This window comes from Anser anser, assembly GCF_964211835.1.
Source record: "Anser anser genome assembly, chromosome: 1".
Lineage (NCBI taxonomy): Eukaryota > Metazoa > Chordata > Aves > Anseriformes > Anatidae > Anser > Anser anser.
The window spans coordinates 112,708,200-112,728,248 of record NC_139720.1 but is presented as its reverse complement, the minus strand read 5'-3'; positions in this window follow the sequence as shown (position 1 = coordinate 112,728,248).

Genomic DNA, 20,049 nt, shown 5'->3' with positions numbered 1-20,049 from the left:
TTTAATAAACCATTATCGCTATGCGCCTACGGCAGCCAAAGTATATAATTGCAATGACGCTGTCATTACTATTCTGGAGCTGGAATTGGCCTAAGCTCAGTGAAGTCAACAGAGCAATTTTATTCTTTATACTAATGATGATGACATGTGAGCAACTTTCAGAAAAGCATTCAGGAATACATTTACCTGATATCTGTAAGACTTTTATCAATCTCCAGCAGAACATGATGCCCTGTGATCTAAAACAGCGTTTTTAATTTTTAAGTTGAGCACTGAAAAACAGTATAATTTTTGAAGCTTTAAAGTGTCATTTATATGAGATCTCTCCCTTGGCATGTCCGTGCGTATTAAATACACTGTATGCCCTGTAAGATATCACCAGAGAACCCGAACAGCACAGAAAACAGAATGTGACCGGGAAGCCCATGAGTGCAATTAAATCACTTATCTGTTAAGAAGGGAAGTTGATTTATCCCAGCGAGGGATGTGAGTTGCTAAATGGGACTGAGGATGGCAACCCGCTCACCGCGGGCAAACAACTGATTTTCTGTGCTCGCTTTCCTGGATCTCTCCCCAGTCCTGGCTGATCTCTGCTCACCTGCCCCGATAACTGATGTGCACCTCATATTTCAGATGAAACCCAACATTTCATGAAGAAAGATGAAACACTTTCATGTTCTTTATAATGCCCAACTTGAGCTAAATGTTATAGGCTTTATGTAAGCAATAGTGAAAAACAGAGCGGTATCAGCTGTCTGGAGGGAGTTGCCCCTGTATTGTCCCTGTGTTTAATTCTACTTGTGTATTAGTCAACAGGGATTTGTACCAAAGATGATCGACTTTAGATACAGATAGTGATATTCCTCTGCAAAGAGTTTTTTGTTTGATTTGGTTTGTTTTTTCTCCTTGGGGAAAACTGAAAGCCAGTAGCTGGGCTATGCCTTCCTCAGGGATGCAGAACTTCTTACTGAATTTTTTTACTACTCCCTGTTTAGCAAAATATAAAATTAAAAAAAAAAAAAAGACACTTCTAACGGCTCTTAGTATTTGATAAATGATGGCATCACCTTTTTGCTGTTGTCAGCAGCCTGTATTAATGTACCTGTTTAGACCATTGTACCACTGCACCGTATTGTCAGTGCATGCAACATAAAACTTGTGCAACTTTTTTTTTTTTAAAGGAGAGATTATTTTGGTTTTGCAAGTAATAATAAGGTCAGGCAATAAAGTGATCCAGCCAGCGATCTGCACAAAACTCTTCCTCTGCAAGCCTGAATGTGCCTTTCCCAACACGTGACCCAATGGGAGTAAGGGCTCCTAATTTATTGGAGGGGTGCTCTTTCAGGTTTTGTTTTATTGGTAATTTACAATGCTGAATGCCCTCATATTCACCTTCCCCTCCTCTCAAGTAGGTGAACACAATGTAATTGTCTTGGTTTCAGAGAAAAGGATGCTTTCTCTGAGCATGCCCCATTAATTGGAAAACAGCACACAACTGACAGGAGCGTGGTGGGTGTGATTATCAGCGCCGGATGAGAGCCATTAACAAAATGGAGAGTGTCATCTTCAGAGCACAAATATTTTCCCTAACTATAATACCCTCTCGAGGGGACCTGAAGTGGACCTGCATTGTCACATGCGCTCCCAATCGCACCGCCAATCATTTTTTGCGACGGCTGGGGTTTTCAGCACCCGCGAGAGAGAGCAGGAGCCGGGCAGCCCGCGAGATCCCAGCACTTAGGGATCATTGTGCCTCGTCCCCCGGACAAAGCCACCTCAGCCTCTCTCTGCACGCCTGGAGAGCTCCGTCGGTAACCCAAAGCCCCAGCAGCAACGCTCCGGCTCCATCCTGGGATGCATCTCCAGGATCCAAGGGGTTTTTCGCTGGGCCCGTTTTGTGTCGAAGCCTTCTCCTTTTTGTTCCTCTCCCGGAGGAACAGAGGATGGGTTTGTCGCCCTGAATTGGGAGGATTGTTTCACATCATCGGGCCATTCATGCTCTCCCCTCCCCTGTTGTAAAACACCAGCGCTCGCCCGGGAACAGTGGGGGCATTGTGCGGCGGCACGATACCACCCAGATTTTACCTCAGCGCTCTCCGATCCCGGGTTTTGTTCCCCCTCAAAAGAAAGCATTTGCTCGGGGGAGGGGAGGGGGTGTTCCTATTGCCTCCACTAACACGGAGGTTAAAGGAAAGATTGATGGGAGAAAGTTCACCTAGAAAACCAGGATAAATTTCTGGCTGGCCAAGGCCAGTTGTTTCATTGTCCGGGGGCCATGTTTTTTGTTAATTATCTCTCACTCTCTCCTTTTATCGAGGAAGCTGGCAGCAAAGCTTGGAGAAAGGAACAGGATATAGAGGTCAGCGGGTCCCACTCGGCCACCTAGGTGTTCTCTTTTAAATGCTAAGGGCGAGCGAGGCGCGGGGCGAGCTTTTTGGGTGAGGGGGCGGGGAGGTGGGGACCGCCAAACTCCTAGCGCGGGGTAGCCCCCTTATTCATGCCCCATCGCCCACTCCCATCCCCGAGAGGAAAAAGAAAGAAAGAGGAAAAGAAACGCTGGAAGGGGGCTTTTTCTTTCTTTCGCTCTTTCTTCTCGCAGGGAGGAAAGTTGCTTCGCACAAGAACATGTTGTCAAGGAAATAAACCTTAGCGAGGGTAGGCATTAAACACACAGCTGCTGGACTTGGCCGGGCCTTAGACACTGGTGGTAATGACAATGATGCTTAGTGGCAGCAAACCAGATCCAAACATAAATAGGGCTGCATGAAAGGAGAGGAAATGGAACAAAACGGTTCCTCGGGTACCACTGGCAGAGGAATAACATCAATTTCGATTAAAAAGCGAAAGAATTCTCCTGTTTCCACACATTAGTAAAGGCATGCAAATTCATAACTCACCAACAATGTACCTTTGAAATGCAGCTGCACCCCACAAACAGGGCCTTTCTGCGTGCAGAGAAGCAGCCCTGTTTTAAGCAGAAAGAAAACAACTATTGAAAAAGCCACAAGAGTCCGTGGCAGCAAGGAGGGGCGCCGGGAGAGGTGGAGGAAACGTGTTGGGTCTGGCAGATGCGAGACACCGGCGTTTTCCATAGAAAGGAGCCTTCATTTCTGGTCGTTCCCCAGAGAAGCGGCTCTTCCCGGGATCCTCCAGCAGGTTGGCCTGGGGCAGCTGTTGGCTTTGGGGTCGGTGGGACCAGGGCAGCCCCAGGTTGGGCAGCTCGCCCCCTGAGGCTTCCCCATCTTCTCTGCCAAACTCCTTGGCAGGGATGCTCCTTGCACTGGTGGCTGGATGGGGGTCTGCTGGGGCAGCCCGTTTCTGAGGGGACCCTGCGTCTGGGAGCAGCCCTGGGGGGAAATCCTTCATGCCAGGGCTGCAGAGGGGACCGTGACTTTTCGCACCTGTCCTTCACCGCAGAGGCTGTGGAGCTGGTGCAAGGCACCTAGAATAATTGTTTAATATGAAACAAACAAAATTTAGCCTGAATTATGGAGGCTTTTCTCTCTCTGTCTCTCTTAGATTCTTTGTTCTGGATGTGGCAGCACTCCTTGCAGAGGTAGGAGGCATTTGAGCACCTGAGGAGGTCAGGCTGAGGCTCCTTGCCTGCTGTGCAGGAGATGGTTTCCACTAATGATGTTTCATCAGGCCATGACAGCTCAGTGATCATTTGGAGGATGCTGGAGTTTTTACACGTACCACACAGACTTTGCACCTCTTCGGAAAGCTGTGCATGTCCCAAGTTAGTCTCATGGAGATACTGCCTGAGGAAATCTCACAGCTTTTGCTCCTGGGGTTGCCTCGTGCACTTTGCCAAACTCTTACCAGAAATGCTCACTATCGGATTTATCTTCTTCATTTGATAGAAATTATCTGGAAGGAGGACAAGGCAAAGACTGTTATGGAACAGCATGGCATTTATACCCAGCAGACAATACCATAACTATTGGTCTATGATAAAAATAAGCGTTTGTCTGTTGGTGAGTCACTGCTTTTTAGCCCCTAAACCGATTGAAAGCTCTTGCCTTGTCTTAGTGTCCAGCATGGCGACAGTTGGGTCGCTGACTGGGCCTGTGAGCCCTGGCAGCCTCTGCCAACTCTGGGTTGATCAGCGGTTTTGTGACCCTTGCAGGAGATGCTGGTGTGGTGAGGGACGACTGGGGGAGCATTGCCTGGGCCCCTGCAGGACGGACGAACATGGACAACGGGGGGGTCTGCTGCGGGCATGGACGTGGTGGTGGGGACCAGCAAAGGCCTGTCCTGCCTTGGTGCTGATGGAGGTCTCTGGAGCTGAAGCCAGTGAGCATCCCAGGATCATCAGAGGAAGGATGGCCTTTGGCTCCAGCATGACGATGGAAAACTCCTGGGAGCTGCTCTTGAAATACTCTGAGGAATGAAACACTGTGCTGCCGATGTGCATCTCCCTGCAATGACCCCAAAAAACCTTTTCATATAACCGAGCAGGAAGCCAACACCCAGGGCCACCCTCAGCGCCAAAGGGAAGGGGTCTGATGGTGAGGCCATGGGGGCTGGAGACCCCCAGGGCTGAGGTCCCCCCAGCCTTCACCTCCACCTTACCCTGATGGCTGCTGAGAGAGGGCGGGTGAAATCTGCCCCCAAGGATCCCAACAGAGGAAGCAAACAGCCTGGCTTTGGCCGCGTTTGGCTGGCCAAGGAGCTGCAGTTCTCCCTGTGAGATGTCTCCAGGCACGAGGACTGCACTGTGCCCCATTGGAGGAGGAAAGCGAGTGCCGTCAAGCTGCGGGGGGTACAGACAGGGACAGCTTGACACTTGTGTAAGACAGGGTCAGGACATCATGTCATCCCGGTGTGCCGCGTGCTGCTCTGCTTCTCTGCCAAGATGCAAATGAGGGCTGCGAGGCGGCGGCGGGGGCCCTCGGGAGAGCCCACCTGGCTCGGCGTCTGTGCTCTCCAAGGGGAGCCGGGGCTGCCGCGGCAGGGGGGAAACCCCGCCGTGCTGGGCCACGCTGCCGCCGCTCTTCCAGCGGTGGCTAGGGCTCAGCTCCACAAGGCAGGGACCGAGGCGATGTCTGGGAGAAGATATGAGACCTGTCATGCCGTGATAGCAGTGACAAGCCACCAAGGGCTTGGTCTTCTCCTCAGTTTCCTCCCAGGGTGTCAAGGTATGTGCCGGGAGGGGACGGTCAGAGTCACCTCCCTGCCCGTGCTGTGTCAGCAGCCATGTACTGTGGGGATGCGATCAAGATTTTCCCAGCTGGCCAGTTTTCAAAGCTTTGGGTCAGCTGTGGGTAGGAACAACTTTATGACACTGCCTTAGCATTGTGAGATTTTCCTTCCCCCAATTCAGCCCTTAAAGACCTCTCATCACAAAAATTATGTACAACTCCTGATTTGGCCAGTGTTGCCTTCTGACAGGTGTCTTCTTGCAGGTTTGGCTTTCACTCACGCTGTTTAAGAACTGAACATACGTTTGCCCATGTCATCCAGACATAACATTTGAGTTTCTTTTTCTCTTTTCTCACAAACCCCTCCATTTGTTGCAGGCTTTGTTCACCTTTTTTTGACTATTTGTGATGGTGCTTTTGATGTGCTGGGTGGTTTCCACACAGAGAAGAAGCCTCTCTGGAGTCCCCAAAGAGCTCCATATAGAGGAGGTGTACCAAAGCTATGAGAGCCTGATCCACAGCTATGCAGTACCTGGGTGGAATTCAAGGAAAACATCAAGAGTCTGGAAAGACCCTCACTGTTTTATTGCACCGTACTTTCCCGGTGCTACACCTCTTCCCCAGTAGCTCTTCTCACTGAGGTAAGCTGTGCAACCAGCTTCTAAATATATTTCTGCGTCCTATCTCCTCCTCTTTCCTAAAGCCGTGTGTGGTGTCTTCTCCCCTACATGTCCTATCTTAAAGGCTCTTCTCTGTTGGATGGATATAGGACACAGGATATCTTCCCCTCCCCTCATTCCCTTTCTCAAAGGTAGCCAACAGGACAAGATGCCTTTATGGACGTGTGACCATGCTGCATGCAGAGCTGCTCTGTCCCTCACCAACATCCTCCCTGGTCATTGAGCAGAGGCACGACTTGCCCATTCTCCCACCAGCTCCTCCAGCTTCCCTGTCTTCCACAAGCATCCTCATGGTCTGTCCTTTTACATGCTGCTCAATTCTTGTCCCATGGTTGCAAGAAACCATTTCCAAACCTAGCAACTGCATGCTGTACATCTGTTTGACTTCAAATTATGCAAGCCCCAATGGGCCTGGATGCAGGATTTACAGGATGGAAGCACGTTCCTATGTCTTTGCAAGTCTAAGATTTTAATTTCATAAGGCAGGTAAAAAGACTTTCATTTGTTGTTTCTGGAAAAGTTTTAGACAAAGAGGATGTGGTCTTTCTCCAAAGTTCAAAATCAATGTAGCATGTTGAGATGGAAGAGGGTAGAGGAGAAGACAACAGTAGTTAATGTTAAAAGCTTACATAAAGGCTATATACACTACATAGGATGAAACTTATGTACACACACACACTTTGAAGATAAAAGGAAAGAAGTGAGTAGCAGGCTGATTTTTATCAAAAGCGTATCAATTCCCCTGACCAGAATAAGCAGTCCTCCAGTTTATAATGGTCTTGAAAGGCAAAGTGGGAACCTTTTCTAAGAGATCAGAAGGGTAGAACATTTTCATGTTTGTTTTAGAACTGTACCGATGATTTCCTCATAAAAAGCAATCTCTTCCTTCCTTCCTTCCTTCCTTCCTTCCTTCCTTCCTTCCTTCCTTCCTTCCTTCCTTCCTTCCTTCCTTCCTTCCTTCCTTCCTTCCTTCCTTCCTTCCTTCCTTCCTTCCTTCCTTCCTTCCTTCCTTCCTCTTGCTGTCTTTCTCTTCCTTTCTTGAATGTATCCAAGCAACCAATTGAATTATACCTCTCTATTTGGAAAGTTACTTCTCTTTATTTCATGCAAGTCTGTCTTAGTTTGCTTGCTGATTTCTAGATGGTTTTGAAACTTTGCTAGGTTTCTCTTTCCTGATGACACACAGGAGGGTCTGATGTCAGCCTGAAGGGTAAAGACATCCCAATCCAAGAGCCATGAATTTGCTTCTTTTAACGCTTTTATCACTTTGTTATGCATCTCTTGAAATAGAGAGAGATCCAAGTGGTAGCTAACACAGCCTGATTATAATCTTGAACACTTGTTTCAGACTGAGGAAGTGCTGTGCAAATACTCAACCAGAGATTCCATTCTCCTCCTAAATGGTCTTCGGCAGAGGAGATTCAGCATATTTGCCTAGGTACTTAAATTAGTTTAATGTAGCTCTGAGGCTTGAGAAGGAAGTTTGCAGCTGCACTAGCTTCTACGTCTTTAGCACACTCAAAAAGCCCTGCAGCAGATAGCATTTATCTGGGGTTAAACCATGGCTTTTGTGCACAAAAAGTAGAGTAGTGAATAAAAACGACTAAGTGCAGCTGTAAATCTCTGACAGAATTATTCAGAGAGAGTGAACAAATCTACATCCCATCATAAAAAGGAAAATCATCTTCCTGTAAGAATAGGGTGATACTGAGAAGTCTTAAAGTATATTAGAACAGCTTAGGGCTCTCAATGTGGGGGAGAAACCTTGTATATTATCCACAGTGCTAAGGAGATTATCAATGGATTTCACTCCCCAATCCTTTTTACAACACCCATCTCATTAGAATAAGTAATAAAGATGACATCACAGAAAGGTCTAATTGATCAAAAAGAGCTCACTTAAACTGTGTCCAGTTTCACTTCTGCATTCAATGCCATTTTTTTTTTCTAGAAATTCAGCTTTGGCTTTGATTGAGCAGTAGAAAAGTTTTAGTATCAAATCAGACTAACGTTCTTATTATGCAAAGCTTTTCCCAGTATTCGGCTTTGGTAAATGACCTCTATTAGCATGCAGATTGATTGGGGATTACCAGAAGGTTTCCTAAAAAAATCATCAGAAAATGTCTTTATAAGGGGTACTTTCCCCCTCTGCCTGCGTGGCTTTAGCCACCACGCTGCCCACAGTCTTCTCTCCTCCTGCTCCTGCGTGGTGGTGGCCAGGAGAACCACCCAGCTAGGTAGCAGGCCTCATTTTCTGTCCCCAGATGGTCTAAATACTGCTATTTTCTCTGGCTGCACTCTGAATAGGCAGTTTGATTCCCAGTGGAAACAGTGGGCGAAAAGCTTTTATGCAAACCAGTGGGAATTTTACACTGATGCCCCAACAGCCAGGATTTCACACTATACCTTTACTTTGACACCATATAAAAACTTGTGGTAGAGTAGATATACACAATAAATAGACAGCAATTTATGTACTTGCATATCTAATTGCTGTACTATTCTTGCTATCATTCCCTCTTATATAGGGGAGGGAGAAATGCTGCCAACACTCTGCTTTTCCCCAGTGCCTTGCCTGTGTAACTTCAGCCCGTGAGTATTTCCAGTGGGTTCACGTGGGACTTCCCATCGCTTCGCACGTGTGAGTCTGAGGGGATGCAAGTGCACAGATACGCTTCTGATGATTAGAAAGAAGACAATTGGTAATTAACGTCCCTAGAAAGATGACCAGCCATGTTTACCAATGCAGAAAGTACTGAACATTGGGCTGGGTGAAAACATTGACCTGCTGTTTCAGAGTGAAACATCTGTATGTAACAAGCTGAAACTGCATGCTGCCATTTCTGCTGCTATCTTGGGGATGGGCAGGTGTTTTCCCACCACTCAAAATTGGCCCCAAGCACTTAAAAGTGCTGCTCCTTCAGTCCCATCAGCACCTACAGCCACCTGTCCTCCCTCTGGGGCAAGGGGGCTGACCAGGGATTTGGGGGCAGATTGAACCCTCACCACCCAGGGAAGCCAGCAGCAGAGGGACTGGGCATCCTTTCTGGCAAAATTTCTTGGTGAGGAATGACATTAGTTCACATCTCTCCCCCAGTTTCTGCCCTATGGTAATGTACAGCCCTGATTCCCTATACTGCTGCTTTCAAAAGTGCAGCAAAGCCCCAAATAGTAATGTACCTAGATGCCACAGAGACTTTCAAGTAACCCTTTTTATTGTTGTTGCTAATTACACTTCCATCAGCACTCAATAATAATATATATATATATTTTATTAAGTAAAATTTTCAAATATATGGGAAAGCACTACATGGATGTACTCATCTGTTGCAATTTGCTTAAGAGCAAAACAAGACCAAAAACAAAAACAAAAAAAATAGGAGAAACAGTGAAATCGGGTTGTTGCATGCCTAGAAATCTTAGCATAGAGCCTTTGCTGGCATAACAAAATCCCTGCAGGAAGATCTTAAAATTTTTACAGTTGATTGTACAATTTGTGTAGGGCGACAGACTTTTTTTTTGTTTTGAAAATACTGACAGTGCCAGATCTCATCACAGGATGAGCAGGCAAAACTATCATATTTCTTTGCCCACATTTTAGGAAGCACTGCCACAGCTTAGGCATATCCAGTCTCTGTGTTTCTGTCTTTAGAGAACAGCTCCCAGACTCCCTGCCTTTCCCACTCAGCATAAGAGGTATTGCTGTGGTTTTGCTTCCAGCTTTGTCTCTCCACTCCCCAACCTGCAGGGGTGAGAGTGGTTTACAAACAAGTTGAGGCCAGGCTAACATGGAGAAACAATCCAGATGCCGTTTCAGCAGCCAGCATCTCCTGGCATCCCACACACTGCCGGGCGATGGGCTCACAGTGTGGTCCCCATGATGAAAGGGCCGGGGCTGCCAGCCCCACCGTGGAGCTTGCACACAGGTTTCTGCCCTGGCAAATAACTTGTGCTGCCCTGGTGCAGAGCTGGAAAAATATTCCATGTGCTAAAACTCCATTTTGGTGATTTTGTCTCTGAGTGTCGTTTAATTAATTATATAGTCTATAATAGAACTATTTTTGTAATTATTATTACAATTCTACAACAATTCTACATATATTCTTTTTCATGTTAAAACCTTTTGAATAAAACTGTTTCCCCCTCTTTGCATATTTAACTCACTTTGGGCCTTGGTGTCTCCCTGTTATTTTTCTGTTTATTTGGGGTCAGTCTTCATGGGGGATGGCAAGCGAGCCCATCTTGTTTCTACATCTCCAGTGTGTCCACAAAGTGATCGGAGATGGCACAAACCCCAAATCTCTGTGGCAGAAGCATTTCTCCTCGAAGGGAGGGACGTGCGGATAGCCAGCTACTCCAGGGCTTTCAATGACAGATGAAGTCGCCCACTTTCACAGACCGCTCTTTCGGTCTGTGTAAAGTCTAATGCCACCTCCAGCACCATAGTAACTAAGCACTTTCGAGTACAGCTTTCAGGGACATGGGAAACATCTGTTGCGTGCAGGCCATTCACTTCTCCTCCTCCCGCGAGGAGAGCCCTGTGAGAGAGGTAGCGTTTGCATTTTGGTCCCGAAACCCAGCCAGGCTTTCAGCCACTGCACCCTCGGACCCTGTCTTGATGTTTTATATAAAGACAGCATATACAGCAGAAACAGGGTTTGCTGTGTGCTGCAGCGGGCTGATGAAAACCTCCCCACAAACCTGTCTGGCTTCCCAGGCTTTCCTGGGGACTTCTCGGGCTGGGATGTGCGCCCTGCGGGGCTGCTCGCCCGCTTGGAGGGCTGGTGCGTGCAGAAAAGCTGCCCCTATAAACATTTGCAAATGCCTTTTGAGAGCTCCCGGGATGAAAGGGGCTCGCACAACCACATCCTGTCATTACTTTCTACTGTTCGCTGACAGTCGCTGGATGGCAAATGCCCAGTTCATTTAATGTGAAACAAAAGGCCAGTGCTTGCTGGTAATGAATCATTAGGTACTGTAGCTATATGTGCATTAACAGGATTATTTCCAGGGAACTCTGCCGTTCCCTCACATAAAAGTCTGCGATATTTTAAAAACTAATGTTAGTTTCTTCAGTACACCACCTTTACCCTGCTTTTGCGGTTGCTATCAGACAAACAGGGCAATGCAATCTGTTCCTTCCATTTTGTTAATAGGCCATCATGCCATTCTAGAGATGGTAGTTTGTAATGTAAAGAGGCTGTATTGTTTGCTTAACAGTCAAGTGACAAATTATTTAATTAGCACATATGCCATTTGTCTCCACAGCTGTGTTCATCATTCTAATTGCAAAGCAGTCTTAATTTATTGCAGCTATATTGCTCCCTAATACTAACACGGTAATTATATGCTTCCATTAGCCCACTACACCCTATGTAAAAAAAAAAAAAAAAAAAAAGATTCATTCCTCCACACAGTGTACCTCTCTATTAGCCAAAGGTATGGCATCACTTGCCCGCAAAGGTGATGCTTAGGGAACTGCTAGAAAAATTACAGCTTCCGTGTTTGCTTTTTTCATAGCCACCTCCTTGAAAGTTTCTGTTGCTGGAATTGCCAGAATTTTTCAGTTTTTGCTTTGTCTTGGACAGCGTTCTTGTTGGGTGCACAACGCCGTTTTGATATCTCCACCTGCTGGAGAAATCCCAGCACGCGCAAAGGAGCCAGCCTCTGCCTTCTGAAAAATACCCATCTCCTCTGCACCAGGACAGCACAGCCTCCTTTCCTCCTCCTCCTCCTCCTCAACAGAGCTGCCTCTGGGTCAGGAGGAAAGCACAGGGAGCAATGTACGTCCCGCCAGTGACACTTGCAGACATTTTCATCTGCACAGGTCAGTGTGCTTGCCATTTACTGCCGCCCTCGGGCGCTCCGCTCCGCGTGCCAGGAGGAGGTCACCCACAAGCACCATTGGAGAATTTGGTGACACATGTCTGTTCTGGCAACTGACAACATGTTTTGGAAACTATCCCAACCTTATTACATCGTGAGCTCTTCAATGGGAGAAGAAGCCAGGCACCCGGCTTTCTCTACCCAGAAACCCCGCTCCCCTGCCAGGTGGCTGGCGGGGAGGGCACACTGGGAGCTGCTGGGCCAGGAGCTGGGCCGGCCGCAGGCCGAGGAGCCCCGGACACCCAGGGAAGTCCTGCCCACGTTGGCTTTTCTTGGTGTCACCGGAATGAACCACAGAAACTGAGGTTACAACAGGAAGAGTGGCTTTGGATGGATGAGGTGGTGGCTGGCGTGTGGTGTTCAGAGCCTGTGGGTTTACCAGTGCTCAGGACCCCCCCCAGCAGGGCCTGGGGGCATGGAGCATCGCTGACGGCCGGTTGCCTTCGCCCTGGGGCACGGTAGAGGGAAAAGCACAGAGGAGCCGGGCCACGGCCTGCCTTCAGGTGGCAAGCAGTCAGGGACTCCTCCCCGCCAGACGCCGGATTCAAGGCGGCGAATGCGGCCCCTTTCTCTCCCCCCGCCCCCTTTTTTTTTTCCACTGTGGAATACAAGGCCACTGCCAAAAACATATCCAGCACAATCAAACATCAGATGGTGACTCCTTTCCCACAGCTTGTGTGAGTGAAAACAGTGAAATTATACCCATGTTTTAGCGGCGAATCCCCTGGTGTTCAGGCGAGGCAAGCCCAGCGCAGGGCTCTTGTTCTCCTGCTTTTTGTTCCTGGACTTGCACTGTTTTTAGCACTGGACACCATTCAGCCTCCATTCAGTATTGTATGTCACTTCACATATGGTTCATCCGCTCCAAATGTGTGCATGTACCCAGAAAATGCAGCTTTTCATTATGTATTCTCTATGTAACAGAAAAGATTAAGATGTAAGCCCAGTGAATGCAGCAGGAATTAGTTGGACAGATGAATAAGGGAAAAATGAATCTGGAATGACGGCGGATTTAGTCTAATGATTGTGGGAGGGCGTTAAGAACTTGGTGGTAGGTTTCAGCCCTTTTAATCCCAGGCTGTGTGTGTATTTTGGCAGGAGAAATGTTTCTTCAGAACTGCATCGAGAGGGATACAGTAAAAACACTTCTAACACGATACAGATGAAAGGCATCAAAATCCTTGGGCAAGGTATCAGCTGCCTCTTCTAAAACTGTTTTTGGGAATTTTTGGTGGCTGTTGTTGCACACCCCCTGTACTCAGAAAAAAATAATAAATAAAAATTATATATGTGTATAAAACCCACAGTTTAATGAACTCGAGATATATCAGCCCAGCTTATGCAGTCCTTTCGGTTACTCTTTCTCTGAAGATATAATTTACATGTCTATCCACTAGTGAGGAAATCTTTCAATGAAACTGTAAGAGAGGGTTTCAATTTTAAAAGGAGAATAAAACAAATGCACACTAAGCTTTTGCTGCACTCTCCACCCACAGATACTCTCCCGAAAATGCTCACCATGATAAGTTAAAGATATTTTAAAAATTCAGGCATTTGGAGTGGAAATGATGGAAGCTGGGAACTGTCAAGACTTGAATAAACAGAAAAGCAGCTCATTCGATATCTACCATTTTCGCTGTTTTACAGAAAACAAGAGGGAAAAGAAATCCTAACCTTCAATAGAAACATTTGGAGTTAAGCTTACTTCCTACAACAGTTTTCACAGGGAGAAAGAGATATTTTTTATTGAAATTCAGCATTTGCATCACAATAGAGATATTTCAAAAGTATAAACACAAAAGGCTGCAACTTCAGAGACTTCTTGGTCAGCTGTGTTACTTGGTTTCTAGTACATCCTCTTATAGCGGTCCCGGGAAAGAGATATTTGCTAATTCAGAACATCAGTGGGTTATTCTGTTAGCTGCTCAGGGCAAGAATACACACTGTCGTTTCTTTTGTTGACTTAGGTTTTCTCCTCAGTGCTGCAAGAACCGCCGAGCAAACACTCTGAATTTGAAAGGTGCTGTTTGAATTTTATATTTTTTTCTTTTTTTTTTTTTCAATAAGAAGCCTTCTCCATTTGAAAACAAACAAACAAACAAAACTTACCAACCAAAATCAAACCAAAACCCACCCCACTATCTGACCAACAACAAGGTGCAGTAATTATCCCTCCCGTCTGGGACCAGGCACATTCTGTCACAACTTGTGCACAGACGGCCCTGATGGCTCTCCACTGTCCAGCTTCCCCACCTTTAAACACAAACATCCAAAAAAAGTAAGAAAACGAGAGCTTCTTTCATATCTATTCAGTACCTCCTAAATAAAAAGATTTAAAAAGTGTTTTAAAAATCCCAGTAGTGGTTTTAAAAATATCCCCTCTCCCTGTGCAAGGATTTTAAGGATTAATCCCTCTACGAAACTGAATAATAATCTTTCTAGTTATCAAGTAGAAAATAAATATATGATCCTTTGAAGAAATTCTCTCCTGCTAAAATGGAAATAAAAGTAAATTTTAATTGTAATTCTCAAAGCAGTTCAGTGCTAGGAAGTAAAAAAACAGAACTTACTCTGTGTGACATTTATCGGGAAATACTTAACCACCCAAAACTCCCACTGCTGCCAGGGAGAATCTTCTTGCGTGAGGATTTGTAGTCCTCAGACAAAAGTTCCTAGAGTTTATATTTATATCTAAATTTCAACGTTATGCTATAATTTCAATCCTTGATCCAATGCAAGTGTCATGGAGTGACCTATACTGAACTAACCAGGCTGAGCTGATTTCACAGTCCTTCGCTGATCCTCAAGGAAGGGCTGCATTGCATTTTGCAACTGTGTAAACCTTATTTAAATCCGACTCTTTTTTTTTTCTTTCTTTCTTTCTTTTTTTTTTTTTTTTCTGGAGGGGGTATTGGATTTAACAGCATGCTAGAACCCAAGAAGAAAACAGCTTCACCACAAACCAAACAAAAAAAAACGGCGTGAGCACAATGTGTGGATCATAATTTGTCTGCGGGGACAAAACAGACATGCCCCGGGCTTTGTGCACGTGTGTATTTAGGGCTGTTATCAGTGTCAGAACTTCTGCAGCGTCTTTCTCTGCTAAACACGGGGCCGGACCGTGGAAAATCAAAAAACAAACTCACATGCAGAGGCGCAATAACTTGGACCTCGGAGGGGAGGGCTGCACGCCTGTGGGCTATTATCCCACACTTACTTCTGGTCCTCTTCCTCTTCCAAGGGAACGGCCAGCCGGCCCTGAAAGGATGCCCTGTTGGGTTAACAGGGCACCAGGTTGCTTCTGCAGCACACAGGCAAGGTACAAGACATCACACACATACACGCAGGCTACTTCTGGTGTTTAAATCGTGTTTTGTCTTTTCCTGGAGATAATTTTCAAAGTCTCACCGGTATATTTGGGAAACATGATACACCTCGAGATCACAAAATGTTTTTTGGCATCTGTGTTGGAGACAGAGACCTGAGCTACCTGGCCATCTTCCAGTCACCAGTGGTCATCCCTCACCTACTCACGGTTTCCTCGGTTCAGGCAGGAGGTGGGTGAAGGCAGGGTGGGATTATCGGGCTGCAGCACGTAGTGGTCCCCCCGCGGCTGGCTCCGGAGTAGCAGGCTCATGGAAAACAAAGAATAAGACCTGGTCTGGCACCCTCTCTGCCGGACCATTTCCTGATAATATTGTCATGTTTTCACGTACATGGAGATGTCTTCTCTGCTCACCTCCCACCTCCTGGGAGGTTTTTCCAGATCAGTCTAAGCTGGAACATTGTCTGTGGGAAGGGAGAGTGCTCAACGTGAGTTCTTAAGTTTTGTATTTAGGCATTTCGAAGGAAGCAGCTGATTTTTATTTTATTTTATTTTTTACTGAAAAGGAACCTGTCCATAAATACCTATGAAGTCCAGTGGTGCTCCAAGTATGTAGTTTCTCCAAAACCTCTACTTTATATTTAGAGAAGTGACATTGACATCGAAGCCCAGCTTAAAGTGCAAAGTGAGTATTTCAATTCTGCCAGAGCATTCTTAACCCTTCTAAGGCCCCAAACTTACTGTTACTCTTGGTGAGGTGGAGACCTTTAAGGACATAGCTGGGTAGGTGTCTTTAAAACAGAAGAAAACCGTCACTTAAAGTAAAATGGGGATTTCCTAGGGTGATGACTGAAGACTGAGTTCAACAGATGTCATCAGACAAAAGGCCTTAATGGGAGGTGCCTTATTTCCTCCAGACAACATGTCCTGCCACTAGGCTTTTGGAAGCCCGCCATGATCTTCCAGAAGTTGTGTCCTGCCCTACGTGAGTGTGATGGACACTGAGGGGATGACCTTTCCTCTCGCTCCTAAAAGGCGGGAGGGCTGTCACTCTTCCTTGTCATGGATATCCTCGCTAAGAGGATGATGAGAGGAAGGTGCCATTTTGGCACCATGTGCTAACATATATCCCAGGCCCAAGACAGAATTATTTGTGGAGTCTCTGCCTCTCCCATCACACTCCTGGTGGTACCCCAAAATCTCATTGCATTGCTAGGTCCTTGAAGCCACACAGGCTTGTGTTCATGGTCTTAAGGATAAACTGAAGTGGTCTGAATAAAAGTAGGTCTTTATGAAGCAATACGGTTGGGACAGCTGAGGGGCTTTCCATGGAGGAAATCTGTCAAAACTCTAATTTGCCTTTTCCAAGAAACAAGTTTGTTCCACAAGTCAAATACTGCTGGTTCTCCCCTGTTCATAGAAACCACGTCAAGCAGGGATACTTTATGAGGGCTATGAAGGGTTTTCACAAAATTCTATGCCAAAACCAGGCTTTAGAGCCTGTCCCAAAAGCTCAGGGCCTTGGCTATCCTGAAGAGAGGTAGCCTAATTTCAAAGATGTGCCTAGCAGAGGGCAAACACACAGGTAGTTGGAGAAAAGCCTTCATTAGCAGTTCAGGTCTAATATTTCAGAGGAGATGATTTTGGCAGTTTGGTTTTGCCTGGGAACTACAAACCTACTTCAGAAGCTTCTTTTTCCCTGTTCATAGTGACAAACAACATGTGGGCAAGTTCAGCAGTTTGACATTTACAAGAAATGGATAAGATGTGTCCTGCCGAAGTTAGGATCTTGCCAATGTGAGAAAGAGAGGCTGGGTGATTTGGCTCACACAGCCTGTGTTCCAGTTGTTGTGATAACTGTGGGTTTAACTAAATGGAGGAGAAACACCTGCAGTGTTGTATAGGGGCTATCAGCCACCGCATGACCAACTGTGGTGGCTGGGTTGTGTTGTGTTGGGTACTCAGTGATTGCCCTGGTCCTCCAGGGACCATCCCACATACAAGAAATGACCCCATGTCACTGACTATTTTAATAACACCACAAAGATTATATTGATTTTCCAGGCTTTTGTCACAAGGAATATTTTAACCTTATAGTTGTAGGTTTTAAAACCCTGGTTCCCCTTTTAAATTTTAGCAGGCAGAAAATTCCCAGAAGATCTCAAAAACTCGATGTGTCTTCTTTTGAGCCTACACAAAGTACCCCAACATGGAGTTGTTACATCTGTGTTAGTGCCCCTGTCTGACAGACTAATACTCACTGTGATGAGCAAAGATAAGGTCACAGAACCAGCCTAGGCAACCAGAATTCCCCATGCTACACTTGAACCCAGTTTTATTGTGTTTATTACCAAGTAGCATTTACCTAAAACACAAAACAAAACCAGGAATGCCTGCTATGCTGAGAATAATGCCTCCAGCTTGCTGAAAGCAAAGACCTCTGCATCAGTCAGGCACCCTCCTCCTCTATGGGGGTCAGGGATGTTCCTCCCTGCATGATTGCAGAGTGCTGGGGACAGGTGAAAGCTGATTATTTTCTGCCTGGGACAAGATGGGCAGAGCTCACACTGGAGAAGGGCTTGGGGGAGCCTGTGGTCTCTCTGGGCACCTCCAGCTGGGAGAGGCGTAACCCGGCATTGGTGCTGGGCTGTCCTGAGCCCGGAGGCACAGGATGAGCCCTTGGCTGTGGGACAAGCACCCTTACATCTGTGCCCCAGTCTGGGCAAAAAAGGAAAGGTTTGGGCAAAATCATGATGGAGTGAGGGGTTGGGCATTTGCTCCAGCTCAGCACAGCGGGAAGAGGCCACCCACCTCCTATGGTAGTAGCCCACAGGCTGACGGCAATATCAGTAGTAGGATGAGGACTGTGCAGAGGCTGTGACACAGGACACCTAAATGACCTAGATGACCCCTAAAGCTATGTGTTTTTGAACTGAAGGCTTTTCAGACCATCCACTGCTTTTTCAGCACACATCTGCAGCAGGAGCCATGCCAGAGCACCGTGCCAGCTCTCCTTTGCTGGTGGCACAGGTACAGTGTGCAGTTTGCACCCTGGTGTCTGCTGGCAGGATACGTGCTGGGGCCTCTGTCACCTGGACTCTGTCTTCTGCATCACTGCTGATATATTATTTGGGAGCCATGCTGCTACGATGGAGGATGAGTTTGAGGAAGAGTTAAAGTCCACTGACAGTCATGGCTGAAGTATTGCAACCAGGTTTCACCATGCACCCTGAAGGGGTGGTCCTCCATGGGGACAAACCCCCCCCGAGCCCTCCAGAAAGACTTACTTAGATTCTGGTAGGATGGAGCTAACAAAACTCAGCTCTTAAACTGACCAGACAAAGACACCCTTACTCCAAAAGCAAGACTTGTGAAAAGATGTAGTATTCAGTTGGATTGAATTCCATGTGACATGCAGACACAAACAAACATGCAAGATTTGCCCTTGCAGTAGAAATGCTGTCTTGATACCTTGACAGGTAGTTTTTGCACAGATATTTGCTAAAGCTGAATACTTGGAAAACACCAAACCAAGTGGTTAGGACATTTACAGAAATATAACTCAGGGAGAAGCAAAACAAAACAGAATTTTTATCTGCAAATAATACTTTTTGACATTTTCCAAACACAGAGGCAAAGGGCTTTTCAAAAGAAAATGTGAATGATCTGAATTTGGCAAAATGGCTGTTTGTTGGGGATTTGTGTTGTACTGCCTCTTCAAAAATGCAGCCAAATCTGGAGAAATTATAATAAAACTGTAATAATGAGAGTTTTGCACATGCTCGACAAAGCTGTTGTCAGTTTTAGCAACTTAATTCTCTGAAAACTCTGTTGGTTTGGGGTGACAACTATGATTATTGGTACATTTGCTGAGAAAAATCTTTGCAGTTACAATTTTCTTTTGGCTTATAGGGGAGTCTCTGACATGAACTCAGATTATAGGAGGACTTCCTTTCTGCTACCAGTGATGGAAGTGAGTGATGTAGAGTGTCTCAGCTGCAGTTGGCATTAGTAAAGAGGGTGATTTAGACAAATGAAGTACAGGGCAATGCCTGTAAATTGACAAAGGCCCCAGGTTAGTAACTACTTGTGACTGTGATCCTGTGACCCTGTGCCTCAGCTCAACCCAGTAGTATCTTCTTTCTGCTGCCACACTTTACACAGAAGTGGTGGAGAAAAGTACTTGTGGGGTTCTCTGATACTGTTGTGCCCGTGGAAAAGCCCCTAAGGACACAAATAATTCTTTGCAGAGAGGATCTGTATTAAATAGTCTGCAATATTAGCCTGTGGTAAATAAGATTTTGGGCTATACACCAACCTGGATGAAAAAATGAACGTCCAAAGCTGCTCTCTGAGTTAGTGAAGAAGTTGAATAAGAAGGTCCTTGGGCATGTGTGAAGCCTGACTTCTCAGCTTCAGGTCTCTCTCCTCATTGTCACTACCTTGCCCTGTGCAGTTTGTAATGTGTGTAGTGTTTTTCCATTTCCCTGTGGAATGGGACTGCAAAACTGTTTGATGAGGTGCATTTCTTTCTTTTGGTTGCCATCCAGTTGTTCTCTGTCTTAAATGGACAACTGTAGGACCAGTATGAGGACAGCTATGACAGAGCCCATAGAAGGCCAGGAGCAATGCCAGTAGGGCACAGAGCCTGGGTCTTCCAAAATCCGTACATACATCCTTACTTAGCAGGATGTATCCTGAAGTTCCTGTTGTTTTCTGCAAGGCAGGTATGCTGAATCTCAATCAGATGTCATCAACTTAATTCAGATTTTAGTCCCAGCTGTGTTTTTTACCTGTACCCATGAGGCCACCCCTTCCAGTCCCATTCCTGTGTGATTTCCAGAGGGCTGGTGGGCACCAACCATGGGCAAGTTAATCATGGATCATCATCGAATGCTGGCTGCCCCCTGCTCCCTGCTGGACCAGGCAGAGGTTTTGCAGAGGTTTTGCTTTCAGATACTACGTGCAAACAAACCCACCAGAAGGCATCAGGGAGGCCCTTTTGACTCTGCCG